This window comes from Oncorhynchus mykiss, chromosome 24, assembly GCF_057628025.1.
Source record: "Oncorhynchus mykiss isolate SJ-2025 chromosome 24, ASM5762802v1, whole genome shotgun sequence".
NCBI classification, from domain to species: Eukaryota; Metazoa; Chordata; class Actinopteri; order Salmoniformes; family Salmonidae; genus Oncorhynchus; species Oncorhynchus mykiss.
The window spans coordinates 4,365,749-4,380,609 of record NC_143045.1 but is presented as its reverse complement, the minus strand read 5'-3'; the positions used below and the strand labels follow the sequence as shown (position 1 = coordinate 4,380,609).

At 40.2% G+C, this 14,861-nt stretch overlaps 1 pseudogene; it reads left to right on the top strand.

Annotated features, from left to right (window-relative positions):
* LOC149972338 (uncharacterized) overlaps positions 1-12,484 on the top strand; it is a 44,382-nt pseudogene extending 31,898 nt beyond the window's left edge.
* Positions 12,485-14,861: the final 2,377 nt, after the last annotated feature.

Genomic DNA, 14,861 nt, shown 5'->3' with positions numbered 1-14,861 from the left:
TAATGAGTCATTGTTACTGGCAAATCATCAAATCAAATCAAATTGTATTGGTCACATGCACACGGTTAGCAGATGTTAATGCGAGTGTAGCGAAGTTCTTGTGCTTCTAGTTCCGACAGTGCAGAAATATCTAACAAGTAATCCAACAATTCCCCAACAACTACCTAATACACACAAATCTAAAGGAGAGAATGAGAATATGTACATATGAGCGATGGCCGAGCGGCATAGGCAAGGTGCAATAGATGGTATAAAATACAGTATATACATGTGTTGTGAGTAATGTAAGATATGTAAACATTATTAAAGTGGCATTATTTAATGTGGCATTGTTTAAAGTGACTAGTGATCCATTTATTCATTTTAAAAGTGTCCAGTGATTGGGTCTCAGTGTAGGCAGCAGCCTCTCTGAGTTAGTAATTGCTGTTTAGCAGTCTGATGGCCTTGAAGCTGTTATTCAATCTCTCGGTCCCAGCGTGGATGTACCTGTACTGACCTCGCCTTCTGGATGATAATGGTGTGAAGAGGCAGTGGCTCGGGTGGCTGTTGTCCTTGATGATATTTTTTGGCCTTTTTTTGCACTATTGGTTAGAGCCTGTAAGTAAGCATTTCACTGTAATCTGTTGTATTCGGCGCACGTGACAAATCAACTTTGATTTGATTTGAGGGACACCCCCAATTGACTCAAATTATGTTAATTAATCTTTCAGAAGCTTCTAAAGCCATGACATAATTTTCTGGGATTTTCCAAGTTGTTTAAAGGCACAGTCAACTTAGTGTATGCAAGCTTCTAACCCACTGGAATTGTGATAAATTGAATTATAAGTTAAATAATCTGTCTGTAAACAGTGCATTGGAGATGTTGTACCCACTGTGATCCGTCATGGTCTGATTTGCCGAAGGGAGGGCGGGGGAGGGCTTTGTATGCATCACGGAGGTTAGAGTAGCAGTGGTCGAGAGTATTAGCCCTGCGTGTCGTGGAAGGATATTCCCAACCGTGAAGCACGGTGGAGGCAGCATCATGTTGTGGGGATGCTTTGCTGCAGGAGGGGCTGGTGCAATTCACAAAATAGATGGCATCACGAGGAAGAAAAATATGTGGATATATTGAAGCAACATCTCAAGACATCAGTCAGGTAGTTAAAGCTTGGTCGCAAATGGGTCTTCCAAATGGACAATGACCCCAAGCATACTTTCAAAGGTGTTGCAAAATGGCTTAAGGACAACAAAGTCAAGGTATTGGAGTGGCCATCACAAAGCCCTGACCTCAATCCTATAGAAAATTTGTGGGAAGAACTGAAAAAAGTGTGTGCGAGCAAGGAGGCCTACAAACCTGACTCAGTTACACCAGCTCTGTCAGGAGGAATGGGCCAACATTCACCCAACTTATTGTGGGAAGCTTGTGGAAGGCTACCCAAAACGTTTGACCCAAGTTAAACAATTTAAAGGCAATGCTACCAAATACTAATTGAGTGTATGTAAACTTCTGACCCACTGGGAATGTGATGAAAGAAATAAAAGCTGAAATAAATCATTCTCTCTACTATTATTCTGACATTTCACATTCTTAAAATAAAGTGATGATCCTAACTGACCTAAGACAGGGAATTTCTACTAGGATTAAATGTCAGTAATTGTAAATGTACTTGGCTAAGGTGTACAGTGGGGCAAAAAAGTATTTAATCAGCCACCAATTGTGCAAGTTCTCCCACTTAAAAAGATGAGAGAGGCCTGCCTACACTTCAACTGTGACAGACAAAATGAGGGAAAAAAATTAAGAAAATCACATTGTAGGATTTTTTATGAATTTATTTGCAAATTATGGTGGAAAATAAGTATTTGGTCACCTACAAACCAGCAAGAATTCTGGCCCTCACAGACCTGTAACTTCTTCTTTAAGAGGCTCCTCTGTCCTCCACTCGTTACCTGTATTAATGGCACCTGTTTGAACTTGTTATCAGTATAAAAGACACCTGTCCGCAACCTCAAACAGTCACACTCCAAACTCCACTATGGCCAAGACCAAAGAGCTGTCAAAGGACACCAGAAACAAAATTGTAGACCTGCACCAGGTTGGGAAGACTGAATCTGCAATAGGTAAGCAGCTTGGTTTGAAGAAATCAACTGTGACAGTAATTATTAGGAAATGGAAGACATACAAGACCACTGATGATCTCGCTCGATCTGGGGCTCCATGCAAGATCTCACCCCGTGGGGTCAAAATGATCACAAGAACGGTGAGCAAAAATCCCAGAACCACAAAGAGGGACCTAGTGAATTACCTGCAGAGAGCTGGGACAAAAGTAACAAAGCCTACCATATACCTACACACTACGCCGCTAGGGACTCAAATCCTGCAGTGCCAGACGTGTCCCAGTGCTTAAGCCAGTACATGTCCAGGCCCGTCTGAAGTTAGCTAGAGAGCATTTGGATGATCCAGAAGATTGGGAGAATGTCATATGGTCAGATGAAACCAAAATATAACTTTTTGTTAAAAACTCAACTCGTCGTGTTTGGAGGACAAAGAATGCTGAGTGGCATCCAAAGAATACCATACCTACTGTGAAGCATGGGGGTGGAAACATCATGCTTTGGGGCTGTTTTTCTGCAAAGGGACCAGGACGACTGATCCGTGTAAAGGAAAGATTGAATGGGGCCATGTATCGTGAGATTTTGAGTGAAAACCTCCTTCCATCAGCAAGGGCATTGAAGATGAAACGTGGCTGGGTCTTTCAGCATGACAATGATCCCAAACACACCACATGGGCAACGAAGGAGTGGCTTCGTAAGAAGCATTTCATGGTCCTGGAGTGGCCTAGCCAGTCTCCAGATTTCAACCCATAGAAAATCTTTGGAGGGAGTTGAAAGTCCGTGTTGCCCAGCAACAGCCCCAAAACATCACTGCTCTAGAGGAGATCTGCATGGAGGAATGGGCCAAAATACCAGCAACAGTGTGTGAAAACCTTGTGAAGACTTACAGAAAACGTTAGACCTCTGTCATTGCCAACAAAGGGTATATAACAAAGTATTGAGATAAACTTTTGTTATTGACCAAATACTTATTTTCCACCATAATTTGCAAATAAATTCATAAAAAATCCTACAATGTGATTTTCTGGATTTTTTTTCCATTTTGTCTGTCATAGTTGAAGTGTACTTATGATGAAAATTACAGGCCTCTCATCTTTTTAAGTGGGAGAACTTGCACAATTGGTGGCTGACTAAATACTTTTTTGCCCCACTGTATGTGTATGACCCATAGCCTATGTGTGTATGTATGTGTATGACCCATAGCCTATGTTTGTGTGTATATGTACATATTGTGGATTAGAGGGAGCATGGCCAAGATGCGTGTGTCTGCCGCTCCACCCCACCCCACCCCCACATTAAATAGCCTATTTGAGGCTGTTGAGGGGAGGGCAGGCCCACAACAATGGCCAAAGTGAAATGGAGACAGTAGATACAGCTGGTCTGTTGTAAAATAATAAAGACTGGTCTGTCATAATATAATAGAGACAGTAGATCTAGCAGGTCTATAATGATATATTCAACCTTATGTACCCTGTCCTCTATATATATTTATCTGTTTATTATACCTGTTGATACAGGGCTCATATGTGAAACTATTCTAACTGAACATTTTCTTTCACAGTGACACTGACTCCGAATGGGAGCCCCCAGTGCCAAGGTGTCCATCCCCCACTGAAGCTGGTTCATCCAGCCGGACACCTGTTGTCTCAGTGCTACTGTGGCATGGACTGCAAAAAATGTCCCCATTCCAACTGCAATAAAGGACTACAACAAGAGCATGGGATGTGTGGACCTGTCAGATGCGCTGATAGGCTATTACAATGTTCTTCATAAGACGATTAAATGGTACATCGACATTGCTGTGGTGAATGCATTTATCCTACACAAGGAACTGGCTAAGAGCTGTGGAAAGCCCCCATCTCACAGCTAGCCTTCAGAGAGCTGCTCATCAAGGAGCTTGCTGGCTACAGCACCACTGCACCACGTTCTGGCCCCTCTACCTCTGTCCCTTCTGCTCCTGCCACAAGTGGTGTTCATCTGCCCAAATGTATTTCTGCAGGCATGGATGTGCCTCAGGGCCAAAAGGGCACAGCATGGAGGCGTCGCTGTGTTCTTTGCAAAATGAAGTCCCCCATGACCTGCACCCCATGCTTGTATACCCTCTGCTTTACAGCAGAAAGAGACTGCTATGGCACCTGGCATCAGCAGCACAATATTGTGTAGAGGACTGAGGGTCTTCCAAATATTGAAAGTGTTATTTTGTAAATGTTTATTTCATTTTTTTTCATGTTTTTTTGGGGGGTGTGTTAGAACACCATTTTGGTATTTTGTATATAGTTATTCCCACCAATTGGCCACTTGGGTACATTTGGGCTACTTGTGTGGGAGACCTGGATGACTTCGTGATAAATGTCATGTAGCACACTCATTTTGGAAGTTATCATTCTGAAACTTTGCACAAGTACTCTTGCCCTCTTATGTTTTTCACTGAAATTGTCCCCATCATCCTATCTAAATGTTTGTTTTGTCTTGTTCATTTTAAAGATGATGATACAACAATAAAAATGAAAAAACACATGGTTTTTTGATTGTATTATCTAAACCAGATCTATTGTGTTTTATTCTCCTACATTCAATTCACAATTGCACAAACTTCAGAGTGTTTTCTTTAAAATGAAACCAAGAATATGCATTTCCTTGGTTCTGGGCCTGAGCTACAGGCAGTTAGATTTGGGTATGCCTTCAGGCGGAAATTGAAAAAAGTAGGGGGGTAGCTGTAAGAGGTTTTAAGGCTCTCTTAGGGATTATCTGGCCCTTTTTCAGACATTTCTCAGGATTTCCCATTTATTACAGTGGAGACTTACAGTGAAGTAAGTGGCTAACAAGTTTGCGCATTAGTCTTCTCTGGCTGTTATTGGGTAATGGTCTCTGACCTCTCTTTGTAGTTTTCTTCTGGACCTCTGCCTTCCGTGCTGACAATTGGCCATCATTTCAAGACTTTTCAGTCTTTTCACTGCAGGGTATTGACTTCCTATGGACACTGTTTGAAGGCACAGGCATCATAGGCTATATATATATGCTAATTACTCTTGCTGTAACCTCTCCAACCCCTGACCTCTCTTTCTCCTTCCTTCTGTACTCTTCCAGCAGTTCTGGGTTGGTGTAAACCTTTTCTCTGAATTTTGTCAGCCTTCGCTGAAGCTTTCTTTATGTCAATTGCTGGCTGTCTGCAATTAAACAGGACATAAAGCAAAATAGTAAATAATATTTAAAATGAATAGTTCTTTATACATATTTAAAAAATATAGTCTGTATTATTAAATTCTCATTACCGCAACAGAAGTTTTCTCTACCACAACTGGCCTTAAATTGCAGCGGTAAGTGAGAATGGTGTTGCGGAGGATGAGGAACCTTAGCATGTTTTGCTAACAATAGAGAAGACATGATGACTAAGCACATTTTTACTCAATGTACATAATTAGACATTAATGAAGTATATTTTCATAGAAAATGTTAAACGTAACATTTTTCTAAATATGGAAAACTACCTGTATCGGTAATGATAATCAATGCTGTCGTGTACGCAGTCTGACAAGAGAATGTTTAACTTTTAACTGGTTGCCATCTTGAAGGCACTGGCAGATGTATTGCTTCATTCAGATACAAACATTATTTAACTTTTTATGGCTACAGGGGCAGTATTGAGTAGCTTGGATGAAAGGTGCCCATATCAAACGGCCTGCTCCTCAGTCATAGTTGCTAATATTTGCATATTATTATTAGTATTGGATAGGAAACACTCTGAAGTTTCTAAAACTGTTTGAATTATGTCTGTGAGTATAACAGAATTCATATAGCAGGCAAAAACCTGAGAAATTCCACTTCCTGTTTTTTTCTGGAGGTGGCAGATTTTCAACCAAGGTCTCATTGAAATTTCAGCGAGATATGGATGAGTTTTCACTTCCTACGCCTTCCACTAGATGTCAGCAGTCAATAGAACTTTGTCTGATGACTCTATGTGAAGGGGGGTCGATTGACACAGGAAATAGTCACCATAGTGGACCATGCTTTCACCAGGTGCTTTCACAGGGGAAGGACTTGCGTTCCACCGCTCATCTGAAGTAATTCTAATTCTCCAGTTGGAACGTTATTCAAGATATTTGTAAACAACATTCTAAAGATTGATTCAGTACATCATTTGACATGTTTCTACTGACTGTTACGGAACTCTTGGACATTTCGTCACGTTATAGTGGACGCGCTTTGTGACTTTGGAATTGTTTAACAAAAGCGCTAACCAAATTTTCGAACACATCAAGCATTTATTGTGGACCTGGGATTTCTAGGACTGCATTCTGATGAAGTTCATCAAAGGTAAGGAAACATTTATCATGTATTTTCTGGTTTCTGTTGACTCCAACATGGAGGCTAATTTGGCTACTGTTCTGAGTGCCGTTTCAGATTATTGCATGGGTTGCTTTTTCCGTAAACTTATTTTGAAATCTGACACAGCGGTTGTCAGAATATATATTATATATATATAATTCCATGTGTATATTCCATGTATGTGTATCCATGTGTATTATCATCTACATTTATGATGAGTATTTCTGTTGAAACGATGTGGCTATGCAAAATCACTTGATGTCTTTGGAACTAGTGAATCTAAATAGCCAATGTAAACTCTGATTTTTTAAATATAAATATGAACTTTATCAAACAAAACATGCATGTATTGTGTAACATGAAGTCCTATGAGTGTCATCTGATGAAGATAATTTAAGGTTAGTGATTCATTTTATCTTTATTTATGCTTTTTGTGAATGCTATATTTTGCTGGAAAATGGCTGTGCTTATTGTGGTTTGGTGGAGACCTAACATAATCGTTTGTAGTGCTTTCGCTGAAAAGCCTATTTGAAATCGGACACTTTAGGAATTGTAATTATGAGATTTCTGTGGTTTGAATTTGGCGCCCTCTATTTTCACTGGTAGTTGTCATATCGATCCCGATATCGGGATTGCAGCCATAACAGGTTAATATTCAACAGGTTAATATTCTCTGCGTGTGTGAACAGTCCTTCAAAAATGTTGCGGAGGATGAGAACATCAGTCATGGACATTTAATTTGTCCACTATTTTTTCATTATTATTATACATGAATATTCAGTTAATAATTTTTATGTCATTTAAATACATCTAGTAGAATACATTTTTTTCAGAATATTTTCATTTTACTCTGTTTAAATTACAACATAACATACATTCAGCTACGCGTTGCGGTAATGAGAATTTCAGCAGAAAATGCAATAAAATACAAAAATGATGAATTCCTATGTTGAAATTACTATTTGTGCAAGGTAGAGAACACTATGTTCTTTATTATGATATTTTGTAATATTACTAAATTACCTGTTTTATATTTAAAATCGATTATTGCCATTGTATTTTAATGGTTTCTTGAGAATGACCCATTTATACCCAATAATGACAAAGCAAAAACAGGTTCATCTTGACGATACAGGCAAAATGCTGTGGAGAGGAGACATATGACCCTCAGGATTAAATCTGCTGCAAAGGACACAAGTAAGTTGTTCTGTAGGATGGAAACTGTAAAGGTTGGTACAGATGTAGGATCTCAATGTGAGCCAGTTTACTACAGCAGGAAAATAATTATGCAGCAACAGGAAATTGTAATTATTATTTGGATTATAAGGAATAGACATTTTTTGCAATTATTGTTGAATTGTTCTTAAGGGAAAATCCAGTCTGAAATTTCAAAGTGGAAACTACAAACTTCAGAAGCCTTTTTAAAACTCAAATACACAACAAGTTTTACATTTCCTGCATTGCAATTAATCCACAGATAAAACGGTAAACCAAATTCATTTCTCGTCATCTCTCCTCCTTCCCCAGGCTTCTTTTTTACTTATTTGGACTTTATATGGAGGTTGGAAACTAACTTTACAGTGCTACAACCGACTGGAGTGTGGACGTCAGTTCATCTTTCAATCGCCCACGTGGGTATATGCTCTTAAAAACCAATGAGGAGATGGGAAGGCCGGACTTTCAGCGCGTTGAGCATCACAAATAGAACCTATTTCTATTTTAGCGCCATGCCACGCAGACGCTCGCATCCCAGTGTGGGTGCAATGACTGGATAACATTTTGTACATTTATTTTGCAGGATGTTAGGTGTCAGCATGTTAGTGTTTGTTGCATTTCAAGTGTACTGTGACTCTGCGGATATCGTTTCTCAGTAAAGTATTATGTTTATCCACTGATCCCTCATCTGGTCTCTTCTCTACACCTGGGTCCAACTTCACCACGTCACAAAAAGAATGAGAATTATGAGCCACGTGTATTTCGCTTGTGTCTGATTTCTAGGCATGACACATGTAGCAAAATAAATACATCCCAAAATAAATGTTTAACCGTGACTGAGGTTGACATATTTGAAGTCAGAAGTTTACATACACCTTAGCCAAATATATTTAAACTCAGTTTTCACAATTCCTGACATTTAATCCTAGTAAAAATTCCCTCTTAGGATCAGTTAGGATCACCACTTTATTTCTAAGAATGTGAAATGTCAGAATAATAGTAGAGAGTGATTTATTTCAGCTTTTATTTCTTTGGTCACATTCCCAGTGGGTCAGAAGTTTACATACACTCAATTAGTACCTGGTAGCATTGCTTTTAAATTGTTTAACTTGGGTCAAACATTTCAGGTAGCCTTCCACAAGCTTCCCACAATAAGTTGGGTGAATTTTGGCCCATTCCTCCTGACAGAGCAGGTGTAACTGAATCAGGTTTGTAGGCCTCCTTACTCACATACTCCGCATTTTCAGTTCTGCCCACAAATTGTCTATAGGTTTGAGGTCAGGGCTTTGTGATGGCCACTCCAATACCTTGACTTTGTTGTCCTTAAGCCATTTTGCCACAACTTTTGAAGTATGCTTGGGGTCATTGTCCATTTGGAAGACCAATTTGCGACCAAGCTTTAACTTCCTGACTGATGTCTTGAGATGTTGCTTCAAAATATACACATATTTTTCTTCCTCTTGATGCCATCTATTTTGTGAAGTACAACATGATGCTGCCACCCCTGTGCTTCACTGTTGGGATGGTGTTCTTCGGCTTCCCCTTTTTCCAACAAACATAACGATGGTCATTATGACCAAACAGTTATATTTTTTGTTTTATCAGACCAGAGGACATTTATCCAAAAAGTACGAGCTTTGTCCCCATATGCAGTTGTAAACCGTAGTCTGGCTTTTTTATGGCGGTTTCGGAGCAGTGGCTTCTTCCTTGCTGAGCGCCCTTTCAGGTTATGTTGATATAGGACTTGTTTTGCTGTGGATATAGATACTTTTGTACCGGTTTCCTCCAGCATCTTCATAAGGTCCTTTGCTGCTGTTCTGGGATTGATTTGCACTTTTCACACCAAAGTACGTTCATCTCTAGGAGACAGAACGCGTCTCCTTCCTGAGCGGTTTGACAGCTGCGTGGTCCCATGGTGTTTATACTTGCGTACTATTGTTTGTACAGATGAACGTGGTACCTTCAGGCATCTGGAAATTGCTCCCAAGGATGAACCAGACTTGGGGAGGTCTCCAATTTTTTTCTGAGGTCTTGGCTGATTTCTTTTTACTTTCCTATGATGTAAAGCAAAGAGACACTGAGTTTGAAGGTAGGTCTTGAAATACATCCACAGGTACACCTCCATATGACTGATATCATATCAATTAGCCTATCAGAAGCTTCTAAAGCCATGACATCATTTTCTGGAACTTTCCAAGCTGTTTAAAGGTTAAGTCAACTTAGTGTATGTAAACTTCTGACTCAATGGAATTGTGATACAGAGAATTATAAGTGAAATAATCTGTCTGTAAAGAATTTGGGGAAAATGACTTGTGTCATGCACAAAGTAGATGTCTTAACCGACTTCACAAAACTATATTTTCTTAACAATACATTTGTGGAGTGGTTGAAAAACGAGTTTTAGTGACTCTAACCTAAGTGAATGTAAACTTTTGACTTCAACTCTATATTGTATAACAATGGGGAAATTTGTTCATTTGAATTTCAAGGTTGTTTTATATGATAAATCTGCATCATTCAATTCAGGAGTGTGTCCTGAAGCTGAAGGGTTTATTGATCCCCTCACCACTCTTGACGTCACCCTCTAAGTTTCGTCAGCAACACGTGACAATGAAAGGCCCTCCGAGCGGGTTGGTAGGGGCGTGGGGCTGGTTTGGGATTCACTGAATGATGTACAGCGGCTTCAAGACTGATCTAAAGTAGAAGTAAAAGTTTGAATACACTGTCCTAACCAAAAAAGTCAATCTAAAAATAAATGTTGCTGATTGGTTTCTCTTAATTGCCTAAATGGAAGGCCTCCCCTCTTGAGGATGGCAGTATCTGCTGGTTTTGGTCATCTCTCTTCAATGCTCAAGTAGTGAATGGACTAAAACTCTCCAGATTCCATTTCCTTGAGTGCTATTCATCGAAATATAATTAGTAAAATCCAATCAATTATAAATAATCATCAGTACATGGCCCTGAGTTTGCCCAACATGACACCACAAAAGGCATCACATTCTGAGAGCTGACATGGGCTCTTTTGGTACTGGGAGGTCTAAAAATATTATCTGAAGGGAAGGTCTACAACCCCAACAGTGGCCAGATTAAGTGCTGTGCAGGGACTCTGTACAACCTGCAGATTCAAGAAAGGCTCTCAGAGGATGTAGGACTGTCCTGGTGGAGGCCGGCTCCACCCAGAACTGCTGCTCTGCCCCAGGGCTAGACCTGCTCTACCCTACCCAGCCAGGGTTCACCTGCTGTGGGCACCGCTTCCCAACACCTCCCTGTGGTCTTGCTGCGCAATGGTCCTGCACCCATGGTCTGAACCACACACCACCAGCATGAACATGATTCCAGATCAGTGGGAACAGGCTACAATCTCAGTTGGAACAGCATGCAATCCGCAATCCATTTTTCATCGATCCATGATTTATGTCACTGTTTGAGTTGCATCTCTTTATCTAAACTAAGAGCATTGTATTTGGTACAAATAATTCCATAAGTTCTAGACCTCAGCTGAATCTGTTAAACAAGCTGAGGAGAGTCAATTACTTGGTGTTACCTTAGAATGTAAACTGTCATGGTCAAAACATATAGGTTCAATGGTTATAAAGATAAGGAGAGGTCTGTCGGTAAGAAAGAGATGCTCTGCTTTTTTTTTACACCACTCCTGCAGGCTTTAGTTTTGTCTTATCATGATTATTGTCCAGTCGTGTGGTCGAGTGCTCCAAGGAAAGGCCTAGTTAAGCTGCAGCTGGCCCAGAACAGAGCGGCATGTCTTGCTCTTCAATGTAATCAGAGGGCTCATAGAAATACCATGCATGCCAGTCTCTCTTGGTTAAGAGTTGAGGAGAGACTGACTCCATCACTTCTTCTTTTTATGAGAAACATGAATGTGTTGAAAATCCCAAATTGTTTGCATAGTCAATTTACACACAGCTCTGGCACATACACTTACCCCACCAGACAAGGCATCAAGTGTCTTTTCACAGTCCCCAAATCCAGAACAAATCTTAAAAAGTGTACAGTACTATATAGAGCCATTATTGCATGGAACTCCCATCTCATATTGCTCAAATGAACATCAAACCTGGTTTTAAAAAGCAGGTAAAGCAATACCTCATGGCACAACGCCTCTACCCTATTTGACCTAGATAGTTTGTGTGTATGTATTGATATGTAGGCTACGTGAGCCTTTTTTTTAATTGATGTAGTTCTGTCCTTGAGTTGATCCTAATAAAATATCAAATGATCTCTGAATGGTCACCGAAAGACCAACCTACAGTCCAGACGAGTGATATGAAGATTCTATATGTAGTTCATAAAAGATACAGTTGGTGTGTTTTGATTGGTACTTGCCTGGATTCTGTCTCTGTCTTAGGCCATTTGATTAGACTGTTGTTTACTATCCTCAGGACCTAGGATTCTACCACTGGGGGGCCTGAAGACGGAAGTCCTGTGTGACACCAGAGGTAAGGCCTCCAGTTTGAAGCACAGGATGAAAGGAATCATGAAAATACAGTGGGAAGCACTTTGACTCATTGATGTACAGTAGCTTCACAACACTGATCTAAAGTGTGTGTGTCCAGTTCTGCTAGGGACAGTGGAGAGTGTGTCTGTGAAGAAGAATGAGCGGTCCATCGTGATGGTGAACGCCATGTTCATGCAGGCCTTGCGTAGCCATGTCAACGCCCTGCCTGCCCCTCACTACCTCACATTACCCGACCACTGCAGCTGCCCTGAACTGGTGCCGGGCAACAATTACATCTGGGTGAAAACAAGGCATTTCTCTGACACCATAAACTTAATCTCTGATCTCTGTGACTATTCCTCCCCTCTCCATTCCATCCTCTCCAGGTGCTCAAAATGATACTTTTCACCATGTTTTGAGGCTATACAAACTATGGCTTAAAAAACAGCTTATATTTTTGCGTTCTGATGGGGTAGGACAGTTTAAACTAAGTTCATGAGGCATACGCTATATTCTTCAAAAGTCGATTTGTATATCATTCAAAATCAAATTCCGAAAAATGTATGTAGCCATCACAGATTAATTTAAACTATCAGTATCTCTTTAATCAATTTTGATTTTCTCACATTTTTACAGTGCCTTGCGAAAGTATTTGGCCCCCTTGAACTTTGCGACCTTTTGCCACATTTCAGGCTTCAAACATAAAGATATAAAACTGTATTTTTTTGTGAAGAATCAACAACAAGTGGGACACAATCATGAAGTGGAACGACATTTATTGGATATTTCAAACTTTTTTAACAAATCAAAAACTGAAAAATTGGGCGTGCTAAATTATTCAGCCCCTTTACTTTCAGTGCAGCAAACTCTCTCCAGAAGTTCAGTGAGGATCTCTGAATGATCCAATGTTGACCTAAATGACTAATGATGATAAATATAATCCACCTGTGTGTAATCAAGTCTCCGTATAAATGCACCTGCACTGTGATAGTCTCAGAGGTCCGTTAAAAGTGCAGAGAGCATCATGAAGAACAAGGAACACACCAGGCAGGTCCGAGATACTGTTGTGAAGAAGTTTAAAGCCGGATTTGGATACAAAACGATTTCCCAAGCTTTAAACATCCCAAGGAGCACTGTGCAAGCAATAATATTGAAATGGAAGGAGTATCAGACCACTGCAAATCTACCAAGACCTGGCCGTCCCTCTAAACTTTCAGCTCTTACAAGGAGAAGACTGATCAGAGATGCAGCCAAGAGGCCCATGATCACTCTGGATGAACTGCAGAGATCTACAGCTGAGGTGGGAGACTCTGTCCATAGGACAACAATCAGTCGTATATTGCACAAATCTGGCCTTTATGGAAGAGTGGCAAGAAGAAAGCCATTTCTTAAAGATATCCATAAAAAGTGTCGTTTTAAGTTTGCCACAAGCCACCTGGGAGACACACCAAACATGTGGAAGAAGGTGCTCTGGTCAGATGAAACCAAAATTGAACTTTTTGGCAACAATGCAAAACGTTATGTTTGGTGTAAAAGCAACACAGCTCATCACCCTGAACACACCATCCCCACTGTCAAACATGGTGGTGGCAGCATCATGGTTTGGGCCTGCTTTTCTTCAGCAGGGACAGGGAAGATGGTTAAAATTGATGGGAAGATGGATGGAGCCAAATACAGGACCATTCTGGAAGAAAACCTGATGGAGTCTGCAAAAGACCTGAGACTGGGATGGAGATTTGTCTTCCAACAAGACAATGATCCAAAACATAAAGCAAAATCTACAATGGAATGGTTCAAAAATAAACATATCCAGGTGTTAGAATGGCCAAGGCAAAGTCCAGACCTGAATCCAATCGAGAATCTGTGGAAAGAACTGAAAACTGCTGTTCACAAATGCTCTCCATCCAACCTCACTGAGCTCGAGCTGTTTTGCAAGGAGGAATGGGGAAAAAATTCAGTCTCTCGATGTGCAAAACTGATAGAGACATACCCCAAGCGACTTACAGCTGTAATCGCAGCAAAAGGTGGCGCTACAAAGTATTAACTTAAGGGGGCTGAATAATTTTGCACGCCCAATTTTTCAGTTTTTGATTTGTTAAAAAAAATTGAAATATCCAATAAATGTCGTTCTACTTCATGATTGTGTCCCACTTGTTGTTGATTCTTCACAAAAAAATACAGTTTTATATCTTTATGTTTGAAGCCTGAAATGTGTCAAAAGGTCGCAAAGTTCAAGGGTTCAAAAGTTCAAAAGTTCAAAGGCAGAATACTTTCGCAAGGCACTGTATTATGTTTGTTTGGGTAGTGTTTTCTGTTATATTATAATAAAAGTTCCTTTAATGTTAATTCAATTTTGTTGTCTTAATGACTATTCCAATACGGGAGCTATTTCTTCACTGAAAGTTATCTCTGTGATCAATGTGACACTAACATCGTAGGTGTAAACCTGCCTGTGAAGTGATTTCCCCACGTTGTGAAACGGCAGGAAACAAAGTAATTTTTTAAAAAGAAAACATTTGTATGTAGGTGTGTGACTTCATCATGCATCAATAAATGTGATTTTGATGGGTGTTCCCTTTATGCTATCCTGCATACGTACCATTTTATGACACTTGAAATCAGAGGAGGCAGAGTGTAGATAATGTGTATAAGATTAAAGGAGAACAAGTTGGATAAGATGTTCGTTAAATGCTCGCCCGCTCCCACAAGATGCCTCTAGGACATGTTCAGAAATGAAGAAATGCAATAACATCGCGGGGCGTTTTGGCTAGGTGAA